Source organism: Pseudophryne corroboree, chromosome 7, assembly GCF_028390025.1.
Source record: "Pseudophryne corroboree isolate aPseCor3 chromosome 7, aPseCor3.hap2, whole genome shotgun sequence".
NCBI classification, from domain to species: Eukaryota; Metazoa; Chordata; class Amphibia; order Anura; family Myobatrachidae; genus Pseudophryne; species Pseudophryne corroboree.
The window spans coordinates 262,990,383-263,008,060 of record NC_086450.1 but is presented as its reverse complement, the minus strand read 5'-3'; positions in this window follow the sequence as shown (position 1 = coordinate 263,008,060).

Here is a 17,678-nt window from a genome sequence, read left to right as displayed (position 1 = left end):
CTAATAGTTATGTGCAGGAGCAGAATAGAGAAATAAACTGTATTTACTGTACATTATGTATGCGGCGGAAATCCAGAGGAGACCACCCACAAGAGCAGTTGGAACAGACATCGCCCACCTATTCAAACCGACCTATGACCTCTCCTGTACTGTAAATGACCATCCCTGTGTCCAATGGACAAAGAGATTACAGTATCCATTGTGTTAGGTTTTGGAAGAATTGTATAAAGAAAGCCTGCTGCAGGCCTGGTCACACAAGACTCACAAAGTTATCTATCTAGATGACCGAGGACCGGACCGGGAAGCGCAAGCGAAACCAAAAGTATGTATTATTGACTGTAGCCATTATAGTATTGTATATATTGTAACCCCCTTTCAGTAATAATATGCTGTGGTGTCGGAACCCAGCAGTTTAATTACAATCTGGTGTCGTGTCTTCCTTTCCCTGCTAAGGTTTAAAGTGTATTATTATCGCATTGCATAGCTGTTAAGGGTTTGCGGTGTATCTCTGGGTGTGTACGCACTGTGAGTACTTTGTACCGTCAGCGCGGCGTTTGTGAGCAAAGTCCGTACACAGTACGGGACTCTTTACGCTAACAGCGTAAAGAGTACGTAGAGTGTGTATTAAGTATAGTGGCCGCAGCGGCTCCATGGTAAAGTGTATTTAAAGTGTTTAAGGTATAGCTTTTCATTCCTGTATATAAATCAGCACTATCAATTGGGGGCTCCGTCAGGGATTCCACATACTCACAGCCTAACAGGTCATAGCAGACTTAATCTATCAGCAAAAGGGTGGACAGAAAGTATCCTACGTAACCTTTTTTTGGTCGGTGGATACACTAAAAACCCTACTTGTGGGCTGATTAGATGACGTCTGCTCTGTATGGTTTGTAGAGATGCTGGTAGAACCCGTACAGTAAACAGGAAAAAAGCTATTTAAAAATCTGTGAATTTTTTTGGGGCGCCAAAAGCGTACACAACAGAAGGCACCCATACCCTTTGTATACCCTCTCACACTGTTGCAAAACAAGGTTCAAATAGGTCATATTGTGTTTGATTCAGATTGGATTGTTTATCAGTTTAAGTAGGTTTAAAAGTATATTTAAAAGTTGCTGCATAGCCTTGATATAGTTTTTATTTTTAACTCAGGCCTAAAATAACTTCTGGTGCTTGTATGATGTGTAATTTCTTTGTGACAAAGGAAGCCGCATGGTCTGTCCTCCATTTTGGACTAACCACATGGCCTGTCCACCATTTTGTGTGACCCTCATGGATGTGGAAGGGGGAGGAGCGGTGGCCATTTTGGCAAGGTCTTTTTCTAAATGGCTGGTTTTCACTGCTCAGAATAATCAGCTTTCCTTGGTCACATCAAACACCATTTATGAGTTACCAATGCATTTATTTAACCCATGCCATAGTCAATTACAAATAGTTTCAGCTGGGCCTAGTGAGAGTTAATAGATGAATACTTGATGTAAGAATTACACACAGATATAAACAAAGTTTTTTTTTCTCTTTTTCCTTCCAAGGCTTGTAGAATCTGCTTGCTATAAGATAGCCATTGAAATGCAAATTAACCTGTGTAACTGCTTTTTCTTAGCAGTGAAAAACCACTTTTACAGGCAGGCAAGAGCACATAGCTTTGATATGTAAATTAGAAGCACTGAATGGGTAAATGAGTCTCATAGGAGACCAGTGAATGGTACATATATATAATATTATTATAATTATGTGTATATTTATATCAGTGTATGTTCTGCAAGATAGCTATCCAATATGAATCATATCATTTAAATTATTGATTATTGCTAGAGTCATTATAGATCTGTGTGAAACCCGATACATTTGTTGCTATATAGTTAAAACTAAAATAAATATTTAAGGAAGTGTAAAGGTTTATACAGAAAGAAACTGTGTGTTGTGTTAAGTGAGCGATTATAGTTAATATTGCTCACATTTATAGAAGTTGTGGGATTTGTTTAATTGCGGACGTACGGTTTTGTACACGTGTCTCCGACAAAGTACAGGACTGCGCACGCAGCGTAAAAGACATGCACGGTCGCATGTTTACGCAAAGTACGTAAGAGTACGGGCGCTAAGTACAAATTACACAATAGTATCGTTTAGTATAAAGGTGGGACAGTAGCCACGCTACAATAGCACAAAACTGCCCGGTTTCTAAAGCAGATTAGTATAAAACTTTTTGTTTAAACTGTATTGCCTCTGGGGTAAAGCTGCCAACCTGAATGAATCCAAATTTTCTGTATAGAAAAACAAAGTGTATTTGAGTGAGCGAATGTAGGAGTGATTGGATATTTGAACCCAGGGAATTCGGGATCCCGTCGTGTGGTATACCGAGTGAGTGGAGGCTTGGTGGCGTGAGGTGGCTGACTCACGTTAGTATAAGGTTTAATAAGTAAGTCGTGAGGAGACTTACACAGGAGCATGGTAGGGAATTGTGAATTGTGTTGTGACCCATATAGTTTTTGATACGCTCCGGCTGAGGTTTCGCAGCTTGTGATTCGATTCCAGTGGTCGTATGGCAGATAAGTAACAAGTACCTATATGCTGTGCGACTGGACCGTAAGTTTGTGGGTGCGATATATAGCACAACGTGATATCCTTTTTACGAGCTTTTGCGTAAAATCGCGGTATCATTAGCGCTGTATAGAGCATACGCAGGCGTGATTTGTGTATAATAAAGTGCATAGGGAGTTTTCGCTGGTCTCTCTCAGGAGAATCTCCGACAGATACTTTACTGGAAAGGGTAAGTTATTCCTAAAAACTTCCAGTAAATATAGGTTAATAGGGGCCCTAAGTTGGTACATTGCCTTCGCTATCGACAGTGTATGGTTGTACTGGCCAACGTGGGCGGTGAGCGGGTAAAGAGCGCTCTGAGAACTTTCACTGTCACCTTATATTGAGTATTTTGGTGTTTGTGGGAAAAGGCCTACAATTATGGGAGCCAGTTGCTCAAGTAAGGGACGTTTTGTAGCCAGGGTTCAGGTTGAAGAGCCCCGGCCCAGGGGGTCAGCGAAGTTTAAAGGAAAAAGTATTGAAGACTTTTTGTCTGAATGGGAACGTATAACTGACAAAGATAGGGAACCAATCCCTAGGGTGGGCAGCTTTGAACCAGAGGTATTGCAGAACTTAAGCAGTAAAATGTCTTCTTAAATCCAGAAAACAAAGGATTAGACATAACGATTGTTTAAATTTATGGCAATAGGAGGGGGATGTGCAAAGGGAACAAACTCGTAAAGCAGGTTCCAAACCTAGCAGGAATGGAGACACAAACACACCATTACCGACACAGGTCGAAGAAAAAAAGATGGCTACAATCAATGGTACATCTGTAAATGAAAATAGTATGCAAGAGCAATGTATTAACCCTAACCTTTGCAAGTTGTATCCTGTTTTGAAGTCTTTTCAAGGTTATAGGTCACAGGAAGATGAAGGATCCAGCCAAATCGCAGCTCTCCTCCAAGCCGTCACTTTGCAAGAAACTCAGGTGGGGTCTATCCAACCAGGTAGAACAGTAACAATATTCCCCAATGAAAGAACTAGTGAGGTCACAGCTACCGGTAAGGATGAGACAGTTCATTACACAGAGACAACAACACCTCACAGTAAACAGATTAGGAACGGAATGGTAGAATTACACCCTGTTTTGGAATTAGTAACTCCCAATAGGAGAACCGATAGTCAGGGAGTAATCCTCACCAGGAATAATGCAATGTACTGCCCGTGGCCCAGAGATGAGCTGCGGTCAATCATTTCAGAATTCCCCGACCCTCGGAAGCATTTAGCCAGATGTCAGAAGTTTAACAGAGATCTGGGTAATGCGTATGAACCGACAAACAAACACTGGCGGATATTTTTGAAAGCATGCCTACCCCCTAATATTGACACCCAAAAATGTATCACTGATTGTAGATTAGACTAGAGTCGAATAGTCGTATGACTGACAAACACAATCAGGAGAATTTAGAGCAAATTAACATGCAACTAGAGTTGTATTTCCCCACAACTGTTAAGTGGAGAAGAATTTTCTCCATAAAACAGAGGGAAAATGAAATGACATCTGAATATTTCCATCGGGCCCTGCAAATAATGGATAGATACATTGGGATATCAGATACAGGGAACGATGCAAAATACAGGGAGGTAGCTGTCTCTGTGCTAATGGACGGACTCAATAAGACAGTAAGGGACAGGGTACAAACATCTTTGCCTAATTGGAGAGGGGTCACAGTAGCTTGTCTTAGAGAGTGCGCAATTGAACACCACAAGAAAATTGTTAGGCGTAGAAAACAACAGGAGGAGAGGCTGAGGATTGAAAGTATACAGACTCTTACACCAAAGTCACATCAGCCTAAACCCCAAAACCCTGGTTGTAAGAAAAGGCCAAGGATATGTTACACTTGTAGGAAGAAAGGGCATTTTGCCACAGATTGCAGATATAGTAGAACACATAGTCAATATAGACCCCTAGACAGAGAAAACAAGCCATGTTATTAAAACACATAGACGGGATCAAGGGACATATAGTAAGGAATCACGAGCCATATAGAAAACACAGATTCGGTTAATGGGAAGAACAGAAAAAATGCAACTTTACCCTTTTTGACAGAACTTGCTGGGGTTAGGAGGAGGTCTCTAAACTTTTGCTTCTTCCTCTAGCAGAAGTGACCTCTAATTAACTTAACAGGAGTTTTGTTAGAGATGGTATACATATTGAGTGCTCCCGCCCAGGAAGCACAAAGTATGTTGGATACCCACGAAGACTAATGTTGCATTTCACTGGTCTTGTCAGGTTCGGTTTTGTTTGTGTCCCCGGAGGGGGCGCTAGTGGGTCAGTGGAGGTTGGAGGGAAGAAGTGAGGAGGCTGGATTGGGTTTCTGCGCATGGGCGCAAATTATGTTTTATTAACTGAAAAGTTCACACAATAAGGCAGCAGAAAATAAGAATTTACTCACCGGTAATTCTATTTCTCGTAGTCCGTAGTGGATGCTGGGGACTCCGTCAGGACCATGGGGAATAGCGGCTCCGCAGGAGACAGGGCACAAAATGTAAAAGTTTGACCACTAGGTGGTGTGCACTGGCTCCTCCCCCTATGACCCTCCTCCAAGCCTCAGTTAGGATACTGTGCCCGGACGAGCGTACACAATAAGGAAGGATATTGAATCCCGGGTAAGACTCATACCAGCCACACCAATCACACTGTACAACTTGTGATCTGAACCCAGTTAACAGTATGATAACCGAAAAGAGCCTCTTAAACGAAGGCTCCCAACAATAATAACCCGATTTTTGTAACAATAACTATGTACAAGTATTGCAGACAATCTGCACTTGGGATGGGCGCCCAGCATCCACTACGGACTACGAGAAATAGAATTACCGGTGAGTAAATTCTTATTTTCTCTGACGTCCTAAGTGGATGCTGGGGACTCCGTCAGGACCATGGGGATTATACCAAAGCTCCCAAACGGGCGGGAGAGTGCGGATGACTCTGCAGCACCGAATGAGAGAACTCCAGGTCCTCCTTAGCCAGGGTATCAAATTTGTAGAATTTTACAAACGTGTTCTCCCCTGACCACGTAGCTGCTCGGCAGAGTTGTAATGCCGAGACCCCTCGGGCAGCCGCCCAAGATGAGCCCACCTTCCTTGTGGAGTGGGCATTGACAGATTTAGGCTGTGGCAGGCCTGCCACAGAATGTGCAAGTTGAATTGTGCTACAAATCCAACGAGCAATCGTCTGCTTAGACGCAGGAGCACCCAGCTTGTTGGGTGCATACAGTATAAACAGCGAGTCAGACTTCCTGACTCCAGCCGTCCTTGAAATATATATTTTTAATGCTCTGACAACGTCCAGCAACTTGGAGTCCTCCAAATCGCTAGTAGCCGCAGGCACCACAATAGGCTGGTTCAGGTGAAACGCTGATACCACCTTAGGGAGAAACTGAGGACGCGTCCGCAGTTCTGCCCTGTCCGAATGGAAAATCAGATATGGGCTTTTGTACGATAAAGCCGCCAATTCTGACACTCTCCTGGCCGAAGCCAGGGCCAGTAGCATGGTTACTTTCCATGTAAGATATTTCAAATCCACCGATTTGAGTGGCTCAAACCAATGGGATTTGAGAAAATTCAAAACTACATTGAGATCCCACGGTGCCACTGGAGGCACAATCGGGGGCTGTATATGTAGTACTCCTTTTACAAAAGTCTGGACTTCAGGAACTGAAGCCAATTCTTTCTGGAAGAAAATCGACAGGGCCGAAATTTGAACCTTAATGGACCCCAATTTGAGGCCCATAGACAATCCTGTTTGCAGGAAATGTAGGAATCGACCCAGTTGAAATTCCTCCGTCGGGGCCCTCCTGGCCTCACACCACGCAACATATTTTCTCCAAATGCGGTGATAATGTTGTGCAGTCACCTCCTTCCTGGCTTTGACCAGGGTAGGGATGACCTCTTCCGGAATGCCTTTTTCCCTTAGGATCCGGCGTTCAACCGCCATGCCGTCAAACGCAGCCGCGGTAAGTCTTGGAATAGACACGGTCCCTGCTGAAGCAGGTCGCTTCTTAGAGGTAGAGGCCACGGATCTTCCGTGAGCATCTCCTGAAGTTCCGGGTACCAAGTCCTTCTTGGCCAGTCCGGAGCCACGAGTATCGTTCTTACTCCCCTTTGCCGTATAATTCTCAGTACCTTGGGTATGAGAGGCAGAGGAGGGAACACATACACTGACTGGTACACCCATGGTGTTACCAGAGCGTCCACAGCTATTGCCTGAGGGTCTCTTGACCTGGCGCAATACCTGTCCAGTTTTTTGTTGAGGCGGGACGCCATCATGTCCACCATTGGTCTTTCCTAATGGACCACAATCATGTGGAAGACTTCTGGATGAAGTCCCCACTCTGCCATTGCCCTCCTGCTTCTTGTGCCGCCCTGTCTGTTTACGTGGGCGACAGCCGTGATGTTGTCCGACTGGATCAACACCGGCTGACCCTGAAGCAGAGGTTTTGCCAGGCTTAGAGCATTGTAAATTGCTCTTAGTTCCAGTATATTTATGTGAAGAGACGTTTCCAGGCATGACCACAAGCCCTGGAAGTTTCTTCCCTGTGTGACCGCTCCCCAGCCTCTCAGGCTGGCATCCGTGGTCACTAGGACCCAGTTCTGTATGCCGAATCTGCGGCCCTCTAACAGATGAGCACTCTGCAACCACCATAGCAGAGACACCCTTGTCCTTGTCGACAAATTTATCAGCTGATGCATCTGCAGATGCGATCCGGACCATTTGTCCAGTAGATCCCACTGAAAAATTCGTGCATGGAATCTGCCGAATGGAATCGCTTCGTAAGAAGCCACCATTTTTCCCAGGACTCTTGTGCATTGATGCACAGACACTTTCCCTGGTTTTAGGAGGTTCCTGACGAGTTCGGATAACTCCCTGGCTTTCTCCTCCGGAAGAAATACCTTTTTCATAACAGTGTCCAGAATCATCCCTAGGAACAGCAGACGTGTCGTCGGGATCAGTTGGGATTTTGGAAAATTCAGAATCCACCCGTGCTGTTGGAGCACTTCTTGGGTTAGTGCTACTCCGACCTCCAGCTGTTCTCTGGACCTTGCCCCTATCAGGAGATCGTCCAAGTAAGGGATAATTAATACGCCTTTTCTTCAAAGAAGGATCATCATTTCGGCCATTACCTTGGTAAAGACCCGGGGTGCCGTGGACAATCCAAACGGCAGCGTCTGAAACTGATAATGACAGTTTTGTACCACGAACCTGAGGTACCCTTGGTGTGAAGGGCAAATTGGGACATGAAGGTAAGCATCCTTGATGTCCAAGGACACCATAAAATCCCCTTCTTCCAGATTCGCTATCACTGCTCTGAGTGACTCCATCTTGAACTTGAATTTTTGTATGTACAGGTTCAGAGATTTCAGATTTAGAATAGGTCTTACCGAGCCGTCCGGCTTCGGTACCACAAATAGTGTGGAGTAATACCCCTTTCCCTGTTGTAAAAGGGGTACCTTGACTATCACCTGCTGAGAATACAGCTTGTGAATGGCTTCCAATACCGTCGCCCTGTCGGAGGGAGACGTTGGCAAAGCAGACTTTAGGAACCGGCGAGGGGGAGACTTCTCGAATTCCAACCTGTAACCCTGAGATACTACCTGCAGGATCCAGGGGTCCACCTTCGAGTGAGCCCACTGTGCGCTGAAATTCTTGAGGCGACCCCCCACCGCCCCTGAGTCCGCTTGTAAGGTCCCAGCGTCATGCTGAGGCCTTTGCAGAAGCCGGGGAGGGCTTCTGGTCCTGGGAAGGAGCTGCTTGCTGCAGTCTCTTACCCTTTCCTTTGCCTCGGGGCAAATATGAATGTCCTTTTGCCCGCTTGTTCTTATAGGAACGAAAGGACTGCGGCTGAAAAGACTGTGTCTTTTTCTGCTGGGAGGTGACCTGAGGTAAAAAGGTGGATTTCCCGGCTGTTGCCGTGGCCACCAAATCCGATAGACCGACCCCAAATAATTCCTCCCCCTTATACGGCAATACTTCCATATGCCGTTTGGAATCCGCATCACCTGACCACTGTCGCGTCCATAAACTTCTTCTGGCAGATATGGACATCGCACTTACTCTTGATGCCAGAGTGCAAATATCTCTCTGTGCATCTCGCATATAAAGAAATGCATCCTTTAAATGCTCTATAGTCAATAAAATACTGTCCCTATCCAGGGTATCAATATTTTCAGTCAGTGACTCCGACCAAGCCACCCCAGTACTGCACATCCAGGCTGAGGCGATTGCTGGTCGCAGTATAACACCCGTATGTGTGTATATACTTTTTAGTGTATTCTCCAGCCTCCTATCAGCTGGATCCTTGAGGGCGGCCGTCTCTGGAGACGGTAACGCCACTTGTTTTGATAAGCGTGTGAGCGCCTTATCTACCCTAGGGGGTGTTTCCCAGCGCGCCCTAACCTCTGGCGGGAAAGGGTATAATGCCAATAACTTCTTTGAAATTAGCAGTTTTCTATCGGGGGTAACCCACGCTTCATCACACACTTCATTCAACTCCTCTGATTCAGGAAAAACTACAGGTAGTTTTTTCACACCCCACATAATACCCCTTTTTGTGGTACTTGCAGTATCAGAGATATGCAAAGCCTCCTTCATTGCCGTGATCATATAACATGTGGCCCTACTGGAAAATACGTTTGTTTCTTCACCGTCGACACTGGATTCGGTGTCCGTGTCTGTGTCTGTGTCGACCGACTGAGGTAAAGGGCGTTTTACAGCCCCTGACGGTGTTTGAGACGCCTGGACAGGTACTAACTGGTTTGCCGGCCGTCTCATGTCGTCAACCGACTTTTGCAGCGTGCTGACACTATCACGTAATTCCATAAACAAAGCCATCCATTCCGGTGTCGACTCCCTAGGGGGTGACATCACCATTACAGGCAATTGCTCCGCCTCCACGCCAACATCGTCCTCATACATGTCGACACACGCGTACCGACACACAGCAGACACACAGGGAATGCTCTGATAGAAGACAGGACCCCACTAGCCCTTTGGGGAGACAGAGGGAGAGTTTGCCAGCACACACCCAAGCGCTATAAATATATAGGGACAACCTTAAATAAGTGTGTTCCCCTTATAGCAGCTTAAATATTATTAATATCGCCAAATAAGTGCCCCCCCTCTCTGTTTTTACCCTGTTTCTGTAGTGCAGTGCAGGGGAGAGCCTGGGAGCCTTCCTAGCAGCGGAGCTGTGTAGGAAAATGGCGCTGTGTGCTGAGGAGAATAGGCCCCGCCCCCTTTTCGGCGGGCTTCTTCTCACGGTTTTTCTGAAAACCTGGCAGGGGTTAAATACATCCATATAGCCCCAGGGGCTATATGTGATGTATTTTAGCCAGAATAGGTACTTTTCATTGCTGCCCAGGGCGCCCCCCCCAGCGCCCTGCACCCTCAGTGACCGTTGGTGTGAAGTGTGCCGAGAGCAATGGCGCACAGCTGCAGTGCTGTGCGCTACCTCATGAAGACTGAGAAGTCTTCAGCCGCCGGTTTCTGGACCTCTTCTCTTTTCGGCATCTGCAAGGGGGTCGGCGGCGCGGCTCCGGTGACCCATCCAGGCTGTACCTGTGATCGTCCCTCTGGAGCTAGTGTCCAGTAGCCTAAGAAGCCAATCCATCCTGCACGCAGGTGAGTTCACTTCTTCTCCCCTAAGTCCCTCGTTGCAGTGAGCCTGTTGCCAGCAGGACTCACTGAAAATAAAAAACCTAACAAAACTTTTTCTAAGCAGCTCTTTAGGAGAGCCACCTAGATTGCACCCTGCTCGGACGGGCACAAAAACCTAACTGAGGCTTGGAGGAGGGTCATAGGGGGAGGAGCCAGTGCACACCACCTAGTGGTCAAACTTTTAAATTTTGTGCCCTGTCTCCTGCGGAGCCGCTATTCCCCATGGTCCTGACGGAGTCCCCAGCATCCACTTAGGACGTCAGAGAAATAAACAGTAAGGAATGCAGTGATAATGGTTCAGCGTAAAAGCTGAGAGTCTATGGCAAATGCAATATGACAGTATGATGAAATGAGTTCATTGGTATGGGAACCAGAGTTGTTTAAAACGTGGAGCCAGCAGAGATGGTAATATATGGGTAGCAAACCTGGTAGCAGATGCAGGAGACTTGGTAACAGTTCACAGTGCAGTTGATGAAGCACGGGCAGCTAGCAAGCTGCTTCACAGGTGAGGTGATGGAATGCACCTGGAGCGAGAGAGTCTCTACTGCTGAGGCTGAAGCACACTGTAGATGTAGATAGGTGTGGAGCCAGATAGTAAACGCAGGGATTGCTGATGCTTGTAGTTCCACGGAGATGCAGGAAGGTAACCAGGAACACGGAGGAACAGGAAGGTAACCATGAACACGGAGGATCCAGGAAGGTAACCAGGAACACGGAGGATCCAGGCACATGGGTCGCAGGAGTGACACAAAGTTCAGGACAACCACAGGCTCATCCTGCAGCTCCTGATATACCCCCTGGTGTGCAGACATTGGCTGGAGTGGAACAAGGAGGTGCGGCCAAGCTCCGGATTGGCCGCCGTACTCAGACTGATGGAGACTGTCATGGCGGCGCCCATGCCGCGGCCCGGCGGGAACGCGGTGTGCTCTCACGCCTGCTGACAACAGGAGTGCTCCCAGGCCTAGAATGACAGCAAAACGTAGGGACCCCGGACGGAGTCCGCACCGACGGACAGATGTAACTGTGGTGAGTCGATTCCTGACAGTACCCCCTCCTTTATGGGTGGGCACCGAACACCCACGTGGCTTGGAAGGGTGAGTTCTGTGGAAGATACGGACCAACCTTGGAGCATGGACGTCAGAAGAATTCACCCAGCTTCTCTCCTCAGGACCATAACCGGACCAGTCGATGAGGTATTGCAAACGACCGTACCGGCAACGAGAATCCAGAATCTTCTCTATTTCAAAGTCTACGCCCCGCTGGGTTCGTATTCTGGGACCAACTGGAAGAGCTCTTTGGAAGCGATTCAGGACTAACGGTCTGAGGAGAGAGATATGAAAGGCATTAGGAATTCGTAATGAAGGAGGCAATTTGAGTTTGTAAGCCACAGGACTGATGACTTTTTCGATGGTGAAGGGACCGATGAAGCGCGGTGCGAACTTCATCGATGGCACTCTAAGACGGAGGTTCCGAGTGGAGAGCCGAACCTTGTCACCAGGCTTCAGGCCAGGAACTGCGCGTCTTTTACGGTCAGCAAAGAACTTATAACGACTGGAAGCTTTCTTGAGGGAAGCATGAATCTTCTTCCAGGTTGAAGAGAACTGACCTAAAACAACAGTGGCGGCAGGAACATCGATATTAGGAAGGTCTTGAAAATCCGGAACACGAGGATGTTGTCCATATACAGCAGAGAATGGAGTTGTTTCTGTAGCAGTATGGTAGCGGAAGTTGTGGGCAAATTCGGCCCACGGAAGCAGATCCAACCAGTCATCCTGAGAAGATGAAACATAAAGTCTTAAAAAGGTTTCCAACTCTTGGTTTACCCTCTCTGTCTGCCCATTTGTCTGAGGGTGGTAAACCGACGAAAACTTGAGACTGACTTGCATGGCAGAACAAAGGGCTCTCCAAAACCTTGCCACGAACTGAACTCCACGGTCAGATATAATTTCAGTGGGCAGTCCATGTAAACGGAAAATCTCCCGTAGGAAGATTTGAGCAAGTTTTGGGGCAGAAGGGAGACCCTGGAGAGGAACAAAATGAGCCATTTTGGTAAACCTGTCAACCACAACCCAAATGGTATTATATCCTTGAGAGGAGGGAAGGTCGGAGATGAAATCCATGGACAGGTGTGACCAGGGACGGCTGGGAATAGATAATGGCTGTAACTGACCTGCTGGAGACTGACGAGGAGTCTTGTGCTGCGCACACTTAGGACAGGATGCCACAAAGTCTTTGATGTCGACTTTCATCTTCGGCCACCAGTATGTCTCGGAGAGGAACTTGAAAGTCTTTAGGACACCAGGATGCCCAGTGAATTTGGACTGATGAGCCCAAGACAGCAACTTGGGACGCAGTTCTGGGGAAACAAAAGTCTTACCAGGAGGCGGAGCAGGAGAAACTTGAGAAGAAGCAAATACGACTGGATTCAGGATGGAATGCGGAACTTGATCGGACGTCCCTTCTTCGGACTCCATAGATCGGGACAAAGCGTCTGCTTTGATATTCTGGGAACCTGGGCGGAAATTAAGCTTAAAGTTAAAACGAGAGAAGAACATAGCCCACCACGACTGGCGAGGATTAAGACACTGGGCTGCCTTTAAGTAAAGCAGATTTTTATGATCCGTATAGATGTTGAATGGAAATTTGGCCCCTTCCAGGAGATACCTCCATTCCTCAAGGGCCAGCTTGATCGCCAGTAGTTCTTGGTCACCAATGGAATAGTTAACTTCTGCAGGAAGGAATTTACGAGAATAAAATCCACAAGGGTGAATCTTCCCATCAGTTCCCTTCTGGGAGAGAACAGCTCCAACTCCTACTGTGGAAGCATCCACCTCCAACTCGAATGGCTTGTTAACATCTGGTTGAGACAGAACTGGAGCAGACATGAAAGCCAGCTTGATTTTTTGAAACGCAGCTAAAGCTTCTTCTGACCAGTTGGAATGATCTGCCCCTTTCCGAGTTAAGCTGGTAATAGGAGCGATGAGAGTTGAGAATCCTCGGATGAACTTCCTATAATAATTAGCGAATCCCAGGAATCGCTGAATGGACTTGAGAGTATTCGGAATGGACCAATTGGCAATAGCTTCCAACTTTGTCGGGTCCATCTGGAGATCCGATCCAGAAATTATATACCCCAGGAAGGGTATGGAAGAAACTTCAAAAGTACACTTGGACAACTTGCCGTAGAGACGGTTCTCACGAAGACGTCGGAGGACCTCACGGACTTGTAGACGATGAGAAGAGATATCTTGGGAGAAGATGAGAATATCATCCAGGTAAACTACAAGATACTTATACAGAACGTCACGGAAGATTTCGTTAACGAAGTGCTGGAATACTGCTGGGGCATTGCTCAACCCGAATGGCATTACCAGGTACTCGTAATGACCATCTCGAGTATTAAAAGCTGTCTTCCATTCGTCACCACTACGGATTCTGATGAGATTATAGGCACCGCGGAGATCTAACTTGGTGAAGATGCGGGCTCCCTTGACTCTATCAAACAACTCAGTGATGAGGGGTAATGGATAGCTATTTTTGATGGTAATGTCATTGAGACCCCGGTAGTCGATGCATGGACGTAATCCTCCATCCTTCTTTTTAACAAAGAAAAAGCCCGCACCAGCGGGTGAAGATGAGGGGCGGATGAATCCCTTCTGTAAGTTCTCCCTGATGTAATCGCTCATCGCCTCGGTTTCAGGAACATATAACGGATACGTACGCCCCCTAGGTGGTTTTTTGCCGGGAATGAGGTCTATGGGGCAATCCCACTCTCTATGGGGCGGCAGAACATCAGCAGCCTTTTCACTGAAGACGTCAGAGAAATCTTGGTAGGCCACAGGAAGACTTGACTGGGACTTGACTTCAGAAGACCTTATAGGGTAAACTTGAGCTAAGCAGGACTGACGGCAATGTGAACCCCAGGAAGTGAGTTGTAACGTGGACCAATCAATCCGCGGATTATGTATTTGGAGCCAGGGCATACCCAACACAATCTCCTGGGTTGCCTGAGGAATAACTAAAAACTTTATTAATTCAGAATGCAGGAACCCGACTCCCAGTACCACTGGCTTGGTCTGGTGAGAGATATAGCCCTTGGAAATTCGGCTACCATCCACTGCAGTAATGTAGACTGGATATGAGAGTTCGCAGACAGGCAAATGAAACTTATCTACTGCAGCTTGAGTGATAAAGTTTCCCGCGGCTCCACAGTCCACCAACACTGTTGCAGATTGGAGTCCAGCCGTAGTCTCTAAAGTCACAGGAAGAATAAGGTCTTGATTTGAAGGAGCTTGTCTAGAAGATCCCAACTTGACTCCTCCTTTACAAGTCAGGATCTGGCGTTTCCCGAACGCACTGTACAAGAATTAATCTGGTGACCTGTAGCCGCACAAATAAAGACACAGTCTCTCACGGAGTCTTCTTGACCGCTCCTCAGGAGTTAAGCGGGACCTATTAATTTGCATAGGCTCATCAGAAGGTGGAGGCTGAAATTGTACTGAAGGTACCATTCTTGACTTGCGAGGCTCACTATGAGCACGCTCACTGTTGCGTTCGCGAATGTGAGAGTCCAACTTGATGCACAGAGAGATTAGTTCAGACAATTGCTCAGGGATATCACGGGTTGCCAGTTCATCCTTGATCCGATCCGAAAGTCCATGCCAGAAGGCTGCTACCAGGGCTTGGTTATTCCACTGGATCTCTGCGGCTAACGTCTGGAACTGGATGACATATTGGCCCATACTCCGGGTACCTTGACGAAGCTGAATAAGATCTGCAGAGGCTGATGTTGCACGACCCGGTTCGTCAAAGATGCGTCTGAAAGTTGACACAAATTCAGCGTAGTTGTTCATCAGAGGGTCAGCACGTTCCCACAGAGGAGACACCCAACTCAAGGCAGAACCAGAGAGCAGTGAGATAATGTAGGCAACCTTGGATCTTGGCGTGGGGAAATTGTGTGATAATAATTCAAACTGGATTTCACATTGGTTAAGGAACCCGCGACATAGCTTCGGACTGCCATCATATTTGCTGGGCACGGGCAGGTGCAAGCGTGACACTGGAGCTGATGCAGCCGACATAGAAGAACTCACAGCACTTGCAGGTGCTGGGGTAACTGGAACTGGAGAAGCAGGTACACTAGGCAGGGATTGTTGCAGTGTATCAATCCGGGAGGACATTCCTTGCAGGAACTGAAACATCTGCTGCTGCACAGCCTCTTGACCATCCAAGCGGGAGACCAGATTTTGTAAGGCCCCTGACCCCACACTCTGACCACCGTCCGAGTCCATCGGTCCTGAACTTACTGTCAGGTTCGGTTTTGTTTGTGTCCCCGGAGGGGGCGCTAGTGGGTCAGTGGAGGTTGGAGGGAAGAAGTGAGGAGGCTGGATTGGGTTTCTGCGCATGGGCGCAAATGATGTTTTATTAACTGAAAAGTTCACACAATAAGGCAGCAGTAATAAACAGTAAGGAATGCAGTGATAATGGTTCAGCATAAAAGCTGAGAGTCTATGGCAAATGCAATATGACAGTATGATGAAATGAGTTCATTGGTATGGGAACCAGAGTTGTTTAAAACGTGGAGCCAGCAGAGATGGTAATATATGGGTAGCAAACCTGGTAGCAGATGCAGGAGACTTGGTAACAGTTCACAGTGCAGTTGATGAAGCACGGGCAGCTAGCAAGCTGCTTCACAGGTGAGGTGATGGAATGCACCTGGAGCGAGAGAGTCTCTACTGCTGAGGCTGAAGCACACTGTAGATGTAGATAGGTGTGGAGCCAGATAGTAAACGCAGGGATTGCTGATGCTTGTAGTTCCACGGAGATGCAGGAAGGTAACCAGGAACACGGAGGAACAGGAAGGTAACCAGGAACACGGAGGATCCAGGAAGGTAACCAGGAACACGGAGGATCCAGGCACATGGGTCGCAGGAGTGACACAAAGTTCAGGACAACCACAGGCTCATCCTGCAGCTCCTGATATACCCCCTGGTGTGCAGACATTGGCTGGAGTGGAACAAGGAGGTGCGGCCAAGCTCCGGATTGGCCGCCGTACTCAGACTGATGGAGACTATCATGGCGGCGCCCATGCCGCGGCCCGGCGGGAACGCGGCGTGCTCTCACGCCTGCTGACAACAGGAGTGCTCCCAGGCCTAGGATGATGTCCGGCAACAGGGAGTCGGGTGACAGCAAAACGTAGGGACCCCGGACGGAGTCCGCACCGACGGACAGATGTAACTGTGGTGAGTCGATTCCTGACAGGTCTAGATGCATGTCCATCACAGGTAGAGGAAATTATCTCAAAGATACTGGGTTCCCAATGAACTTAGAATGGACAGGACACTGGATTGATGGCTGGGATAGTCCCGGTAGAGATATAACACACACAGAAATTTTTTTTAGGGGAGCAGACCGAGTAGAGAATCATTACCCCGTAGTGCCCAATCCAGATGTCAAATTTGGTAAAATCTTCCTTGCCTCTACAAACTTATCTGTTACTAAACTCTATGTGATTTGTCTTCAAAGTTTCCTCTTCATCTCTTGCGTTTACCGACAGGATTACAGTTCAGATGCCACATGCCTACTCGGTCTTTCAGAGCTCTGCCCAAATCCAGTATATCTCACCAGTATAAGAGCATAAGGACACCAGTATTAATGCAGTGTGCCTGGTCATGCACAAAGGGTGGAGAATGAGAATACTGGTGAAGGGAGACTGTGTACAGACACAGATATGCGTGATGGTGTGACAGCCTGTTGGTGAATGCCATACCTGACATTTCCAAATCTGACATTTTTCTCTCCTTAATTTACTATATCCCCCTCTCTTCTCTCATCCAGAGATGGTTTACTGCACACAACTGATAACACACGATACTAAATTAAAATTAAAATATTTGTGTTCCCTAAAGGAAAAGTCAGTCTGGAAGGCAAAGGGGTATGGCCAGGAATCCTCAGGACTGTGGACAGGTGGACAAGGTAAGCCGGTAGCCCCCAGAGCATATCTTCCAAGCTTAGCTGAGGCGGCACACGGTCTGACTCATCTGGGCAAAGAGGGTATGTGCAAGCTGGTAAGAGCCTACTGGTGTGCACCAGGATTCTCTTCTCATGCAGGTAAGAGAGCAATGACATGTTTTACTTGCTTGAGGAAGAATATTGGATAGTCAATACCAACAGAGCCATCCCATATCCCTCCGACAGACGGACCTTTTCAGGTAATACAAATCGATTTCATACAGTTACCACCCTGTAGGAATTTAAAATATGTGTTAGTTTGTATTGATGTATTTTCCAACTTGGTAGAAGCGTTCCCTGCTGCCACAAATACGGCTACGTTCACTGCAAAGAAAATTGTGCAGGAATTTGTGTGTAGATATGGTATCCCTAGAATAATTGAAAGTGACAGGGGTACCCATTTTACAGGTGAAGTCTTTCAGGTCAT